Raw genomic sequence first — 17,216 nt, 5'->3', positions numbered from 1 at the left:
TACTGAGGGAACGCCGCGCTGTCGGAGGGGCAGTACTGAGGGAGCGCTGCACTGTCGGAGGGGCGGGTACTGAGGGAGCGCCGCACTGTCGGAGGGGCGGTACTGAGGGAGCGCCGCACTGTCGGAGGGGCAGTACAGAGGGAGCGCCGCACTGTCGGAGGGGCTGTACTGTGGGGACGTTGCACTGTCGGAGGGGCGGTACTGAGGGAGCGCCGCACTGTTGGAGGGGCAGTACTGAGGGACCGCCGCACTGTTGGAGGGGCAGTACTGAGGGAGCACCGCACTGTCGGAGGGGCACTACTGAGTGAGCGCCGCACTGTCGGAGGGGCAGTACTGAGGGTGCGCCGCACTGTCGGAGGGGCAGTACTGAGGGAACGCCGCACTGTCGGAGGGGCAGTACTGAGGGAGCACCGCACTGTCGGAGGGGCAGTACAGAGGGAGCACCGCACTGTCGGAGGGGCATTACTGAGGGAGCGCCGCACTGTCGGAGGGGCAGTACTGAGGGAGCTCCGCACTGTCGGAGGTGCAGTACTGAGGGAGCGCCGCACTGTCGGAGGGGCAGTACTGAGGGAGCGCCGCACTGTCGGAGGGGCAGTACTGAGCGAGCGCCGCACTGTCGGAGGGGCAGTACTGAGGGCGCACCGCACTGTCGGAGGGGCATACTGAGGGAGCACAGCACTGTCGGAGGTGCAGTACTGAGGGAGCGCCGCATTGTCGGAGGGGCAGTACTGAGGGAGCGCCGCACTGAAGGAGGGGCAGTACTGAGGGAGCTCCGCACTGTCGGAGAGGCAGTACTGAGGGAGCGCCGCACTGTCGGAGGGGCAGTACTGAGGGAGCGCCGCACTGTCGGAGGGGCAGTACTGAGGGAGCATCGCACTGTCGGAGGGGCAGTACTGAGGGAGCACCGCACTGTCGGAGGAGCAGTACTGAGGGAGTGCCGCACTGTCGGAGGGGCAGTACTGGGGGAGCGCCGCGCTGTCGGAGGGGCAGTACTGAGGGAGAGCCGCACTGTCGGAGGGGCAGTACTGAGGGAGCACCGCACTGTCGGCGGGGCGGTACTGAGGGAGCACCGCACTGTCGGAGGGGCAGTACTGAGGGAGCGCCGCACTGTCGGAGGAGCAGTACTGAGGGAGCGCCACACTGTCAGAGGGGCGGTACAGAGGGAGCGCCGCACTGTCGGACGGGCGGTACTGAGGGAGCGCCGCAGTGTCGGAGGGGCATTACTGAGGGAGCGCCGCGCTGTCGGAGGGGCAGTACTGAGGGAGCGCCGTACTGAGGGAGCGCCGCACTGTTGGATGGGTGGTACTGAGTGTGAGCCGTACTATCGGAGGGGCGGTACTGAGGGAGCGCCACACTGTCGGAGAGGCGGTACTGAGGGAGCGCCGCACTGTCGGAGGGGCTGTACTGTGGGAACGTTGCACTGTCGGAGGGGCAGTACTGGGGGAGCGCCACACTGTCGGTGGGGCGGTACTGAGGGAGCGCCGCGCTGTCGGAGGGGCGGTACTGAGGGAGCACCGCACTGTCGGAGGGGCGGTACTGAGTGAGTGCTGCACTGTCGCAGGGGCAGTACTGAGGGAGCGCCGCACTGTCGGAGGGGCGGTACTGAGGGAGCGCCGCGCTGTCGGAGGGGCTGTACTGTGGGAGCGCCGCACTGTCCGAGGGTCGGTACTGAGGGAGCGCCGCACTGTCGGAGGGGAGGCACTGAGGGAGCGCCGCACTGTCGGAGGGGCAGTACTGAGGGAGCGCCGCACTGTCGGAAGGGCGGTACAGAGGGAGCGCCGCACTGTCGGAGGGGCGGTACTGAGGGAGCGCCGCACTGTCGGAGGGGCTGTACTGTGGGAACGCTGCACTGTCGGAGGGGCGGTACTGAGGGAGCGCCGCACGGTGGGAGGGGTGGTACTGAGGGAGCGCCGCACTGTCGGAGCGGCAGTACTGAGGGAGCGCCGCACTGTCGGAGGGGCGGTACTGAGGGAGCGCCGCACTGTCGGAGGGGCGGTACTGAGGGAGCGCCGCACTGTCAGAGAGGCAGTACTGAGCGAGCGCTGCACTGTCAGAGAGGCAGTACTGAGCGAGCGCCGCACTGTCGGAGGGGCAGTACTGAGGGAGCACCGCACTGTCGGAGGGGCGGTACTGAGGGAGCGCCGCACTGTCGGAGGGGCAGTACTGAGGGAGCGCCGCACTGTCGGAGGGGCAGTACTGAGGGAGCGCCGCACTGTCGGAGGGGCAGTACTGAGGGAGCACCGCACTGTCGGAGGGGCATACTGAGGGAGCACCGCACTGTCGGAGGTGCAGTACTGAGGGAGCGCCGCAATGTCGGAGGGGCAGTACTGAGGGAGCGCTGCACTGACGGAGGGGCAGTACTGAGGGAGCTCCGCACTGTCGGAGAGGCAGTACTGACGGAACGCCGCACTGTCGGAGGGGCAGTACTGAGGGAGTGCCGCACTGTCGGAGGGGCAGTACTGAGGGACAGTACTGAGGGAGCGCCGCACTGTCGGAGGGGCAGTACTGAGGGAGCACCGCACTGTCGGAGGGGCGGTACTGAGGGAGAGCCGCACTGTCGGAGGGGCAGTACTGGGGGAGCGCCGCACTGTCGGAGGGGCAGTACTGAGGGAGCACCGCACTGTCGGAGGGGCGGTACTGAGGGAGCACCGCACTGTTGGAGGGGCAGTACTGAGGGAGCGCCGCACTGTCGGAGGAGCAGTGCTGAGGGAGCGCCACACTGTCGGAGGGGCGGTACTGAGGGAGCGCCTCACTGTCGGACGGGCGGTACTGCTGGAGCGCCACAGTGTCGGAGGGGCATTACTGAGGGAGCGCCGCGCTGTCGGAGGGGCAGTACTGAGGGAGCGCCGTACTGAGGGAGCGCCGCACTGTCGGAGGGGCGGTACTGAGGGAGCGCCGCACTGTCGGAGGGGCGGTACTGAGGGAGCGCCGCACTGTCGGAGAGGCGGTACTGAGGGAGCGCCGCACTGTCGGAGGGGCTGTACTGTGGGAACGTTGCACTGTCGGAGGGGTGGTACTGAGGGAGCACCGCACATTCGGAGGGGCGGTACTGAGGGAGCGCCGCACTGTCGGAGGAGCAGTACTGAGGGAGCGCCACACTGTCAGAGGGGCGGTACAGAGGGAGCGCCGCACTGTCGGACGGGCGGTACTGAGGGAGCGCCGCAGTGTCGGAGGGGCATTACTGAGGGAGCGCCGCGCTGTCGGAGGGGCAGTACTGAGGGAGCGCCGTACTGAGGGAGCGCCGCACTGTTGGATGGGTGGTACTGAGTGTGAGCCGTACTATCGGAGGGGCGGTACTGAGGGAGCGCCACACTGTCGGAGAGGCGGTACTGAGGGAGCGCCGCACTGTCGGAGGGGCTGTACTGTGGGAACGTTGCACTGTCGGAGGGGCAGTACTGGGGGAGCGCCACACTGTCGGTGGGGCGGTACTGAGGGAGCGCCGCGCTGTCGGAGGGGCGGTACTGAGGGAGCACCGCACTGTCGGAGGGGCGGTACTGAGTGAGTGCTGCACTGTCGCAGGGGCAGTACTGAGGGAGCGCCGCACTGTCGGAGGGGCGGTACTGAGGGAGCGCCGCGCTGTCGGAGGGGCTGTACTGTGGGAGCGCCGCACTGTCCGAGGGTCGGTACTGAGGGAGCGCCGCACTGTCGGAGGGGAGGCACTGAGGGAGCGCCGCACTGTCGGAGGGGCAGTACTGAGGGAGCGCCGCACTGTCGGAAGGGCGGTACAGAGGGAGCGCCGCACTGTCGGAGGGGCGGTACTGAGGGAGCGCCGCACTGTCGGAGGGGCTGTACTGTGGGAACGCTGCACTGTCGGAGGGGCGGTACTGAGGGAGCGCCGCACGGTGGGAGGGGTGGTACTGAGGGAGCGCCGCACTGTCGGAGCGGCAGTACTGAGGGAGCGCCGCACTGTCGGAGGGGCGGTACTGAGGGAGCGCCGCACTGTCGGAGGGGCGGTACTGAGGGAGCGCCGCACTGTCAGAGAGGCAGTACTGAGCGAGCGCTGCACTGTCAGAGAGGCAGTACTGAGCGAGCGCCGCACTGTCGGAGGGGCAGTACTGAGGGAGCACCGCACTGTCGGAGGGGCGGTACTGAGGGAGCGCCGCACTGTCGGAGGGGCAGTACTGAGGGAGCGCCGCACTGTCGGAGGGGCAGTACTGAGGGAGCGCCGCACTGTCGGAGGGGCAGTACTGAGGGAGCACCGCACTGTCGGAGGGGCATACTGAGGGAGCACCGCACTGTCGGAGGTGCAGTACTGAGGGAGCGCCGCAATGTCGGAGGGGCAGTACTGAGGGAGCGCTGCACTGACGGAGGGGCAGTACTGAGGGAGCTCCGCACTGTCGGAGAGGCAGTACTGACGGAACGCCGCACTGTCGGAGGGGCAGTACTGAGGGAGTGCCGCACTGTCGGAGGGGCAGTACTGAGGGAGCCCCGCACTGTCGGAGGGGCAGTACTGAGGGAGAACCGCACTGTCGGAGGGGCAGTACTGAGGGACAGTACTGAGGGAGCGCCGCACTGTCGGAGGGGCAGTACTGAGGGAGCACCGCACTGTCGGAGGGGCGGTACTGAGGGAGCACCGCACTGTCGGAGGGGCAGTACTGAGGGAGCGCCGCACTGTCGGAGGGGCGGTACTGAGGGAGCGCCGCACTATCGGAGGGGCAGTGCTGAGGGAGCGCCGCACTGTCGGAGGGGCAATACTGAGGGAGCGCCGCACTGTCGGAGGGGCAGTACTGAGGGAGCGCCGCACTGTCGGAGGGGCAGTACTGAGGGAGCGCCGCACTGTCGGAGAGACAGTACTGAGGGAGCGCCGCACTGTCGGAGGGGCAATACTGAGGGAGCACCGCACTGTCGGAGGGGTGGTACTGAGGGAGCGCCGCACTGTCGGAGGGGCAGTACTGAGGGAGCACCGCACTGTCGGAGGGGTGGTACTGAGGGAGCGCCGCACTGTCGGAGGAGCAGTACTGAGGGAGCACCACACTGTCGGAGGGGCGGTACTGAGGGAGCGCCGCTCTGTCGGAGGGGCGGTACTGAGGGAGTGCCGCACTGTCGGAGGGGCAGTACTGAGGGAGCGCCGCGCTGTCGGAGGGGCAGTACTGAGGGAACGCCGCGCTGTCGGAGGGGCAGTACTGACGGAGCGCTGCACTGTCGGAGGGGCGGTACTGAGGGAGCGCCGCACTGTCGGAGGGGCGGTACTGAGGGAGCGCCGCACTGTCGGAGGGGCAGTACAGAGGGAGCGCCGCACTGTCGGAGGGGCTGTACTGTGGGGACGTTGCACTGTCGGAGGGGCGGTACTGAGGGAGCGCCGCACTGTTGGAGGGGCAGTACTGAGGGAGCACCGCACTGTCGGAGGGGCACTACTGAGTGAGCGCCGCACTGTCGGAGGGGCAGTACTGAGGGTGCGCCGCACTGTCGGAGGGGCAGTACTGAGGGAGCGCCGCACTGTCGGAGGGGCAGTACTGAGGGAGCACCGCACTGTCGGAGGGGCAGTACAGAGGGAGCACCGCACTGTCGGAGGGGCAGTACTGAGGGAGCGCCGCACTGTCGGAGGGGCAGTACTGAGGGAGCTCCGCACTGTCGGAGGTGCAGTACTGAGGGAGCGCCGCACTGTCGGAGGGGCAGTACTGAGGGAGCGCCGCACTGTCGGAGGGGCAGTACTGAGGGAGCGCCGCACTGTCGGAGGGGCAGTACTGAGGGCGCACCGCACTGTCGGAGGGGCATACTGAGGGAGCACCGCACTGTCGGAGGTGCAGTACTGAGGGAGCGCCGCATTGTCGGAGGGGCAGTACTGAGGGAGCGCCGCACTGACGGAGGGGCAGTACTGAGGGAGCTCCGCACTGTCGGAGAGGCAGTACTGAGGGAGCGCCGCACTGTCGGAGGGGCAGTACTGAGGGAGCGCCGCACTGTCAGAGGGGCAGTACTGAGGGAGCACCGCACTGTCGGAGGGGCAGTACTGAGGGAGCACCGCACTGTCGGAGGGGTGGTACTGAGGGAGTGCCGCACTGTCGGAGGAGCAGTACTGAGGGAGTGCCGCACTGTCGGAGGGGCAGTACTGGGGGAGCGCCGCGTTGTCGGAGGGGCAGTACTGAGGGAGAGCCGCACTGTCGGAGGGGCAGTACTGAGGGAGCACCGCACTGTCGGCGGGGCGGTACTGAGGGAGCACCGCACTGTCGGAGGGGCAGTACTGAGGGAGCGCCGCACTGTCGGAGGAGCAGTACTGAGGGAGCGCCACACTGTCAGAGGGGCGGTACAGAGGGAGCGCCGCACTGTCGGACGGGCGGTACTGAGGGAGCGCCGCAGTGTCGGAGGGGCATTACTGAGGGAGCGCCGCGCTGTCGGAGGGGCAGTACTGACGGAGCGCCGTACTGAGGGAGCGCCGCACTGTCGGATGGGTGGTACTGAGTGTGAGCCGTACTATCGGAGGGGCGGTACTGAGGGAGCGCCGCACTGTCGGAGAGGCGGTACTGAGGGAGCGCCGCACTGTCGGAGGGGCTGTACTGTGGGAACGTTGCACTGTCGGAGGGGCAGTACTGGGGGAGCGCCACACTGTCGGTGGGGCGGTACTGAGGGAGCGCCGCGCTGTCGGAGGGGCGGTACTGAGGGAGCACCGCACTGTCGGAGGGGCGGTACTGAGTGAGTGCTGCACTGTCGCAGGGGCGGTACTGAGGGAGCGCCGCACTGTCGGAGGGGCGGTACTGAGGGAGCGCCGCGCTGTCGGAGGGGCTGTACTGTGGGAGCGCCGCACTGTCCGAGGGGCGGTACTGAGGGAGCGCCGCACTGTCGGAGGGGAGGCACTGAGGGAGCGCCGCACTGTCGGAGGGGCAGTACTGAGGGAGCGCCGCACTGTCGGAAGGGCGGTACAGAGGGAGCGCCGCACTGTCGGAGGGGCGGTACTGAGGGAACGCCGCGCTGTCGGAGGGGCAGTACTGAGGGAGCGCTGCACTGTCGGAGGGGCGGTACTGAGGGAGCGCCGCACTGTCGGAGGGGCGGTACTGAGGGAGCGCCGCACTGTCGGAGGGGCAGTACAGAGGGAGCGCCGCACTGTCGGAGGGGCTGTACTGTGGGGACGTTGCACTGTCGGAGGGGCGGTACTGAGGGAGCGCCGCACTGTTGGAGGGGCAGTACTGAGGGACCGCCGCACTGTTGGAGGGGCAGTACTGAGGGAGCACCGCACTGTCGGAGGGGCACTACTGAGTGAGCGCCGCACTGTCGGAGGGGCAGTACTGAGGGTGCGCCGCACTGTCGGAGGGGCAGTACTGAGGGAACGCCGCACTGTCGGAGGGGCAGTACTGAGGGAGCACCGCACTGTCGGAGGGGCAGTACAGAGGGAGCACCGCACTGTCGGAGGGGCATTACTGAGGGAGCGCCGCACTGTCGGAGGGGCAGTACTGAGGGAGCTCCGCACTGTCGGAGGTGCAGTACTGAGGGAGCGCCGCACTGTCGGAGGGGCAGTACTGAGGGAGCGCCGCACTGTCGGAGGGGCAGTACTGAGCGAGCGCCGCACTGTCGGAGGGGCAGTACTGAGGGCGCACCGCACTGTCGGAGGGGCATACTGAGGGAGCACAGCACTGTCGGAGGTGCAGTACTGAGGGAGCGCCGCATTGTCGGAGGGGCAGTACTGAGGGAGCGCCGCACTGAAGGAGGGGCAGTACTGAGGGAGCTCCGCACTGTCGGAGAGGCAGTACTGAGGGAGCGCCGCACTGTCGGAGGGGCAGTACTGAGGGAGCGCCGCACTGTCGGAGGGGCAGTACTGAGGGAGCATCGCACTGTCGGAGGGGCAGTACTGAGGGAGCACCGCACTGTCGGAGGAGCAGTACTGAGGGAGTGCCGCACTGTCGGAGGGGCAGTACTGGGGGAGCGCCGCGCTGTCGGAGGGGCAGTACTGAGGGAGAGCCGCACTGTCGGAGGGGCAGTACTGAGGGAGCACCGCACTGTCGGCGGGGGCAGTACTGAGGGAGCGCCGCACTGTCGGAGGAGCAGTACTGAGGGAGCGCCACACTGTCAGAGGGGCGGTACAGAGGGAGCGCCGCACTGTCGGACGGGCGGTACTGAGGGAGCGCCGCAGTGTCGGAGGGGCATTACTGAGGGAGCGCCGCGCTGTCGGAGGGGCAGTACTGAGGGAGCGCCGTACTGAGGGAGCGCCGCACTGTTGGATGGGTGGTACTGAGTGTGAGCCGTACTATCGGAGGGGCGGTACTGAGGGAGCGCCGCACTGTCGGAGAGGCGGTACTGAGGGAGCGCCGCACTGTCGGAGGGGCTGTACTGTGGGAACGTTGCACTGTCGGAGGGGCAGTACTGGGGGAGCGCCACACTGTCGGTGGGGCGGTACTGAGGGAGCGCCGCGCTGTCGGAGGGGCGGTACTGAGGGAGCACCGCACTGTCGGAGGGGCGGTACTGAGTGAGTGCTGCACTGTCGCAGGGGCAGTACTGAGGGAGCGCCGCACTGTCGGAGGGGCGGTACTGAGGGAGCGCCGCGCTGTCGGAGGGGCTGTACTGTGGGAGCGCCGCACTGTCCGAGGGGCGGTACTGAGGGAGCGCCGCACTGTCGGAGGGGAGGCACTGAGGGAGCGCCGCACTGTCGGAGGGGCAGTACTGAGGGAGCGCCGCACTGTCGGAAGGGCGGTACAGAGGGAGCGCCGCACTGTCGGAGGGGCGGTACTGAGGGAGCGCCGCACTGTCGGAGGGGCTGTACTGTGGGAACGCTGCACTGTCGGAGGGGCGGTACTGAGGGAGCGCCGCACGGTGGAAGGGGTGGTACTGAGGGAGCGCCGCACTGTCGGAGCGGCAGTACTGAGGGAGCGCCGCACTGTCGGAGGGGCGGTGCTGAGGGAGCGCCGCACTGTCGGAGGGGCGGTACTGAGGGAGCGCCGCACTGTCGGAGGGGCGGTACTGAGGGAGCGCCGCACTGTCAGAGAGGCAGTACTGAGCGAGCGCTGCACTGTCAGAGAGGCAGTACTGAGCGAGCGCCGCACTGTCGGAGGGGCAGTACTGAGGGAGCACCGCACTGTCGGAGGGGCGGTACTGAGGGAGCGCCGCACTGTCGGAGGGGCAGTACTGAGGGAGCGCCGCACTGTCGGAGGGGCAGTACTGAGGGAGCGCCGCACTGTCGGAGGGGCAGTACTGAGGGAGCACCGCACTGTCGGAGGGGCATACTGAGGGAGCACCGCACTGTCGGAGGTGCAGTACTGAGGGAGCGCCGCAATGTCGGAGGGGCAGTACTGAGGGAGCGCTGCACTGACGGAGGGGCAGTACTGAGGGAGCTCCGCACTGTCGGAGAGGCAGTACTGACGGAACGCCGCACTGTCGGAGGGGCAGTACTGAGGGAGTGCCGCACTGTCGGAGGGGCAGTACTGAGGGAGCCCCGCACTGTCGGAGGGGCAGTACTGAGGGAGAACCGCACTGTCGGAGGGGCAGTACTGAGGGACAGTACTGAGGGAGCGCCGCACTGTCGGAGGGGCAGTACTGAGGGAGCACCGCACTGTCGGAGGGGCGGTACTGAGGGAGAGCCGCACTGTCGGAGGGGCAGTTCTGGGGGAGCGCCGCACTGTCGGAGGGGCAGTAGTGAGGGAGCGCCGCACTGTCGGAGGGGCAGTACTGAGGGAGCACCGCACTGTCGGAGGGGCGGTACTGAGGGAGCACCGCACTGTTGGAGGGGCAGTACTGAGGGAGCGCCGCACTGTCGGAGGAGCAGTGCTGAGGGAGCGCCACACTGTCGGAGGGGCGGTACTGAGGGAGCGCCTCACTGTCGGACGGGCGGTACTGCTGGAGCGCCACAGTGTCGGAGGGGCATTACTGAGGGAGCGCCGCGCTGTCGGAGGGGCAGTACTGAGGGAGCGCCGTACTGAGGGAGCGCCGCACTGTCGGAGGGGCGGTACTGAGGGAGCGCCGCACTGTCGGAGGGGCGGTACTGAGGGAGCGCCGCACTGTCGGAGAGGCGGTACTGAGGGAGCGCCGCACTGTCGGAGGGGCTGTACTGTGGGAACGTTGCACTGTCGGAGGGGTGGTACTGAGGGAGCACCGCACATTCGGAGGGGCGGTACTGAGGGAGCACCGCACTGTCGGAGGGGCAGTACTGAGGGAGCGCCGCACTAGCGGAGGGGCAGTGCTGAGGGAGCGCCGCACTGTCGGAGGGGCAAATCTGAGGGAGCGCCGCACTGTCGGAGGGGCAGTCTGAGGGAGCGCCGCACTATCGGAGGGGCAGTGCTGAGGAGCGACGCACTGTCGGAGGGGCAGTGCTGGAGGGATAGCGCCGCACTGTCGGAGGGCAATACTGAGGGAGCGCCGCACTGTCGGAGGGGCAGTACTGAGGGAGCGCCGCACTGTCGGAGGGGCAGTACTGAGGGAGCGCCGCACTGTCGGAGGGACAGTACTGAGGGAGCGCCGCACTGTCGGAGGGGCAATACTGAGGGAGCACCGCACTGTCGGAGGGGTGGTACTGAGGGAGCGCCGTACTGTCGGAGGGGCAGTACTGAGGGAGCACCGCACTGTCGGAGGGGTGGTACTGAGGGAGCGCTGCACTGTCGAGGGGCAGTACTGGGGGAGCGCCGCACTGTCGAAGGGGCGGTACTGAGGGAGCACCGCACTGTCGGAGGGGCAGTACTGAGGAGCGCCGCACTGTCGGAGGAGCAGTACTGAGGGAGCACCACACTGTCGGAGGGGCGGTACTGAGGGAGCGCCACACTGTCGGAGGGGCGGTACAGAGGGAGTGCCGCACTGTCGGAGGGGCAGTACTGAGGGAGCGCCGCGCTGTCGGAGGGGCAGTACTGAGGGAACGCCGCGCTGTCGGAGGGGCAGTACTGAGGGAGCGCCGCACTGTCGGAGGGGCGGTACTGAGGGAGCGCCGCACTGTCGGAGGGGCGGTACTGAGGGAGCGCCGCACTGTCGGAGGGGCAGTACTGAGGGAGCGCCGTACTGAGGGAGCGCCGCACTGTTGGAGGGGCGGTACTGAGGGAGCGCCGCACTGTCGGAGGGGCGGTACTGAGGGAGCGCCGCACTGTCGGAGAGGCGGTACTGAGGGAGCGCCGCACTGTCGGAGGGGCTGTACTGTGGGAACGTTGCACTGTCGGAGGGGTGGTACTGAGGGAGCACCGCACTGTCGGAGGGGCGGTACTGAGGGAGCACCGCACTATCGGAGGGGCGGTACTGAGGGAGCGCCGCACTATCGGAGGGGCAGTGCTGAGGGAGCGGCGCACTGTCGGAGGGGCAATACTGAGGGAGCGCCGCACTGTCGGAGGGGCAGTACTGAGGGAGCGCCGCACTATCGGAGGGGCAGTGCTGAGGGAGCGACGCACTGTCGGAGGGGCAGTGCTGAGGGAGCGCCGCACTGTCGGAGGGGCAATACTGAGGGAGCGCCGCACTGTCGGAGGGGCAGTACTGAGGGAGCGCCGCACTGTCAGAGGGGCAGTACTGAGGGAGCGCCGCACTGTCGGAGGGACAGTACTGAGGGAGCGCCGCACTGTCGGAGGGGCAATACTGAGGGAGCACCGCACTGTCGGAGGGGTGGTACTGAGGGAGCGCCGCACTGTCGGAGGGGCAGTACTGAGGGAGCACCGGACTGTCGGAGGGGTGGTATTGAGGGAGCGCTGCACTGTCGGAGGGGCAGTACTGGGGGAGCGCCGCACTGTCGGAGGGGCGGTACTGAGGGAGCACCGCACTGTCGGAGGGGCAGTACTGAGGGAGCACCACACTGTCGGAGGGGCGGTACTGAGGGAGCGCCACACTGTCGGACGGGCGGTACTGAGGGAGTGCCGCACTGTCGGAGGGGCAGTACTGAGGGAGCGCCACACTGTCGGAGGGGCAGTACTGAGGGAGCGCCGCACTGTAGGAGGGGCAGTACTGAGGGAGCACCGCACTGTCGGAGGGGCAGTACTGAGGGAGCACCGCACTGTCGGAGGGGCAGTACTGAGGGACAGTACTGAGGGAGCGCCGCACTGTCGGAGGGGCAGTACTGAGGGAGCACCGCACTGTCGGAGGGGTGGTACTGAGGGAGTGCCGCACTGTCGGAGGAGCAGTACTGAGGGAGTGCCGCACTGTCGGAGGGGCAGTACTGGGGGAGCGCCGCACTGTCGGAGGGGCAGTACTGAGGGAGCGCCGCACTGTCGGAGGGGCAGTACTGAGGGAGCACCGCACTGTCGGAGGGGCGGTACTGAGGGAGCACCGCACTGTCGGAGGGGCAGTACTGAGGGAGCGCCGCACTATCGGAGGGGCAGTGCTGAGGGAGCGACGCACTGTCGGAGGGGCAGTGCTGAGGGAGCGCCGCACTGTCGGAGGGGCAATACTGAGGGAGCGCCGCACTGTCGGAGGGGCAGTACTGAGGGAGCGCCGCACTGTCGGAGGGGCAGTACTGAGGGAGCGCCGCACTGTCGGAGGGACAGTACTGAGGGAGCGCCGCACTGTCGGAGGGGCAATACTGAGGGAGCACCGCACTGTCGGAGGGGTGGTACTGAGGGAGCGCCGTACTGTCGGAGGGGCAGTACTGAGGGAGCACCGCACTGTCGGAGGGGTGGTACTGAGGGAGCGCTGCACTGTCGGAGGGGCAGTACTGGGGGAGCGCCGCACTGTCGAAGGGGCGGTACTGAGGGAGCACCGCACTGTCGGAGGGGCAGTACTGAGGGAGCGCCGCACTGTCGGAGGAGCAGTACTGAGGGAGCACCACACTGTCGGAGGGGCGGTACTGAGGGAGCACCGCACTGTCGGAGGGGTGGTACTGAGGGAGTGCCGCACTGTCGGAGGAGCAGTACTGAGGGAGTGCCGCACTGTCGGAGGGGCAGTACTGGGGGAGCGCCGCACTGTCGGAGGGGCAGTACTGAGGGAGCGCCGCACTGTCGGAGGGGCAGTACTGAGGGAGCACCGCACTGTCGGAGGGGCGGTACTGAGGGAGCACCGCACTGTCGGAGGGGCAGTACTGAGGGAGCGCCGCACTGTCGGAGGAGCAGTACTGAGGGAGCGGCACACTGTCAGGGAGGCGGTACTGAGGGAGCGCCGCACTGGCGGACGGGCGGTACTGAGGGAGCGCCGCAGTGTCGGAGGGGCGTTACTGAGGGAGCGCCGCGCTGTCGGAGGGGCAGTACTGAGGGAGCGCCGTACTGAGGGAGCGCCGCACTGTCGGATGGGCGGTACTGAGTGTGCGCCGCACTGTCGGAGGGGCGGTACTGAGGGAGCGCCGCACTGTCGGAGAGGCGGTACTGAGGGAGCGCCGCACTGTCGGAGGGGCTGTACTGTGGGAGCGTTGCACTGTCGGAGGGGTGGTACTGAGGGAGCGCCGCACTGTCGGAGGGGCGGTACTGAGGGAGCGCCGCACTGTCGGAGGGGCAGTACTGGGGGAGCGCCACACTGTCGGTGGGGCGGTACTGAGGGAGCGCCGCGCTGTCGAAGGGGCGGTACTGAGGGAGCACCGCACTGTCGGAGGGGCGGTACTGAGTGAGTGCTGCACTGTCGCAGGGGCGGTACTGAGGGAGTGTCGGAGGGGCGGTACTGAGGGAGCGCCTCGCTGTCGGAGGGGCTGTACTGTGGCAGCGCCGCACTGTCCGAGGGGCGGTACTGAGGGAGCGCCGCACTGTCGGAGGGGAGGCACTGAGGGAGCGCCGCACTGTCGGAGGGGCAGTACTGAGGGAGCGCCGCACTGTCGGAAGGGCGGTACTGAGGGAGCGCCGCACTGTCGGAGGGGCGGTACTGAGGGAGCGCCGCACTGTCGGAGGGGCTGTACTGTGGGAACGCTGCACTGTCGGAGGGGCGGTACTGAGGGAGCGCCGCACGGTGGCAGGGGTGGTACTGAGGGAGCGCCGCACTGTCGGAGGAGCAGTACTGAGGGAGCACCACACTGTCGGAGGGGCGGTACTGAGGGAGCACCACACTGTCGGAGGGGCGGTACTGAGGGAGCGCCACACTGTCGGAGGGGCGGTACAGAGGGAGTGCCGCACTGTCGGAGGGGCAGTACTGAGGGAGCGCCGCGCTGTCGGAGGGGCAGTACTGAGGGAACGCCGCGCTGTCGGAGGGGCAGTACTGAGGGAGCGCCGCACTGTCGGAGGGGCGGTACTGAGGGAGCGCCGCACTGTCGGAGGGGCGGTACTGAGGGAGCGCCACACTGTCGGAGGGGCAGTACTGAGGGAGCGCCGTACTGAGGGAGCGCCGCACTGTTGGAGGGGCGGTACTGAGGGAGCGCCGCACTGTCGGAGGGGCGGTACTGAGGGAGCGCCGCACTGTCGGAGAGGCGGTACTGAGGGAGCGCCGCACTGTCGGAGGGGCTGTACTGTGGGAACGTTGCACTGTCGGAGGGGTGGTACTGAGGGAGCACCGCACTGTCGGAGGGGCGGTACTGAGGGAACACCGCACTATCGGAGGGGCGGTACTGAGGGAGCGCCGCACTATCGGAGGGGCAGTGCTGAGGGAGCGGCGCACTGTCGGAGGGGCAATACTGAGGGAGCGCCGCACTGTCGGAGGGGCAGTACTGAGGGAGCGCCGCACTATCGGAGGGGCAGTGCTGAGGGAGCGACGCACTGTCGGAGGGGCAGTGCTGAGGGAGCGCCGCACTGTCGGAGGGGCAATACTGAGGGAGCGCCGCACTGTCGGAGGGGCAGTACTGAGGGAGCGCCGCACTGTCAGAGGGGCAGTACTGAGGGAGCGCCGCACTGTCGGAGGGACAGTACTGAGGGAGCGCCGCACTGTCGGAGGGGCAATACTGAGGGAGCACCGCACTGTCGGAGGGGTGGTACTGAGGGAGCGCCGCACATGTCGGAGGGGCAGTACTGAGGGAGCACCGGACTGTCGGAGGGGTGGTATTGAGGGAGCGCTGCACTGTCGGAGGGGCAGTACTGGGGGAGCGCCGCACTGTCGGAGGGGCGGTACTGAGGGAGCACCGCACTGTCGGAGGGGCAGTACTGAGGGAGCACCACACTGTCGGAGGGGCGGTACTGAGGGAGCGCCACACTGTCGGACGGGCGGTACTGAGGGAGTGCCGCACTGTCGGAGGGGCAGTACTGAGGGAGCGCCGCACTGTCGGAGGGGCAGTACTGAGGGAGCGCCGCACTGTAGGAGGGGCAGTACTGAGGGAGCACCGCACTGTCGGAGGGGCAGTACTGAGGGAGCACCGCACTGTCGGAGGGGCAGTACTGAGGGACAGTACTGAGGGAGCGCCGCACTGTCGGAGGGGCAGTACTGAGGGAGCACCGCACTGTCGGAGGGGTGGTACTGAGGGAGTGCCGCACTGTCGGAGGAGCAGTACTGAGGGAGTGCCGCACTGTCGGAGGGGCAGTACTGGGGGAGCGCCGCACTGTCGGAGGGGCAGTACTGAGGGAGCGCCGCACTGTCGGAGGGGCAGTACTGAGGGAGCACCGCACTGTCGGAGGGGCGGTACTGAGGGAGCACCGCACTGTCGGAGGGGCAGTACTGAGGGAGCGCCGCACTGTCGGAGGAGCAGTACTGAGGGAGCGCCACACTGTCAGGGAGGCGGTACTGAGGGAGCGCCGCACTGGCGGACGGGCGGTACTGAGGGAGCGCCGCAGTGTCGGAGGGGCATTACTGAGGGAGCGCCGCGCTGTCGGAGGGGCAGTACTGAGGGAGCGCCGTACTGAGGGAGCGCCGCACTGTCGGATGGGCGGTACTGAGTGTGCGCCGCACTGTCGGAGGGGCGGTACTGAGGGAGCGCCGCACTGTCGGAGAGGCGGTACTGAGGGAGCGCCGCACTGTCGGAGGGGCTGTACTGTGGGAACGTTGCACTGTCGGAGGGGTGGTACTGAGGGAGCGCCGCACTGTCGGAGTGGCGGTACTGAGGGAGCGCCGCACTGTCGGAGGGGCAGTACTGGGGGAGCGCCACACTGTCGGTGGGGCGGTACTGAGGGAGCGCCGCGCTGTCGAAGGGGCGGTACTGAGGGAGCACCGCACTGACGGAGGGGCGGTACTGAGTGAGTGCTGCACTGTCGCAGGGGCGGTACTGAGGGAGTGTCGGAGGGGCGGTACTGAGGGAGCGCCTCGCTGTCGGAGGGGCTGTACTGTGGCAGCGCCGCACTGTCCGAGGGGCGGTACTGAGGGAGCGCCGCACTGTCGGAGGGGAGGCACTGAGGGAGCGCCGCACTGTCGGAGGGGCAGTACTGAGGGAGCGCCGCACTGTCGGAAGGGCGGTACTGAGGGAGCGCCGCACTGTCGGAGGGGCGGTACTGAGGGAGCGCCGCACTGTCGGAGCGGCTGTACTGTGGGAACGCTGCACTGTCGGAGGGGCGGTACTGAGGGAGCGCCGCACGGTGGCAGGGGTGGTACTGAGGGAGCGCCGCACTGTCGGAGCGGCAGTACTGAGGGAGCGCCGCACTGTCGGAGGGGCGGTGCTGAGGGAGCGCCGCACTGTCGGAGGGGCGGTACTGAGGGAGCGCCGCACTGTCGGAGGGGCGGTACTGAGGGAGCGCCGCACTGTCAGAGAGGCAGTACTGAGCGAGCGCCGCACTGTCGGACGAGCAGTACTGAGGAAGCACCACACTGTCGGAGGGGCGGTACTGAGGGAGCGCCACACTGTCGGAGGGGCGGTACTGAGGGAGTGCCGCACTGTCGGAGGGGCAGTACTGAGGGAGCGCCGCGCTGTCGGAGGGGCAGTACTGAGAATGCCGCGCTGTCGGAGGGGGCAGTACTGAGGGAGCGCCGCACTGTCGGAGGGGCGGTACTGAGGGAGCGCCGCACTGTCGGAGGGGGCGGTACTGAGGGAGCGCCGCACTGTCGGAGGGGCAGTACTGAGGGAGCGCCGCACTGTCGGAGGGGCTGTACTGTGGGGACGTTGCACTGTCGGAGGGGCGGTACTGAGGGAGCGCCGTACTGTTGGAGGGGCAGTACTGAGGGACCGCCGCACTGTTGGAGGGGCAGTACTGAGGGAGCACCGCACTGTCAGAGGGGCAGTACTGAGGGAGCGCCGCACTGTCGGAGGGGCAGTCCTGAGGGTGCACCACACTGTTGGAGGGGCAGTACTGAGGGAGCGCCGCACTGTCGGAGGTGCAGTACTGAGGGAGCGCCGCACTGTCGGAGGGGGCAGTACTGAGGGAGCGCCGCACTGACGGAGGGGCAGTACTGAGGGAGCTCCGCACTGTCGGAGAGGCAGTACTGAGGGAGCGCCGCAATGTCGGAGGGGCAGTACTGAGGGAGTGCCGCACTGTCGGAGGGGCAGTACTGAGGGAGCGCCGCACTGTCGGAGGAGCAGTACTGAGGGAGCGCCACACTGTCGGAGGGGGCGGTACTGAGGGGAGCGC

This window comes from Somniosus microcephalus, unplaced genomic scaffold, assembly GCF_052327205.1.
Source record: "Somniosus microcephalus isolate GS21.2 unplaced genomic scaffold, FLI_Smic_1.0 unresolved_chr7, whole genome shotgun sequence".
NCBI classification, from domain to species: domain Eukaryota; kingdom Metazoa; phylum Chordata; class Chondrichthyes; order Squaliformes; family Somniosidae; genus Somniosus; species Somniosus microcephalus.
This window is presented reverse-complemented; position numbering follows the sequence as displayed.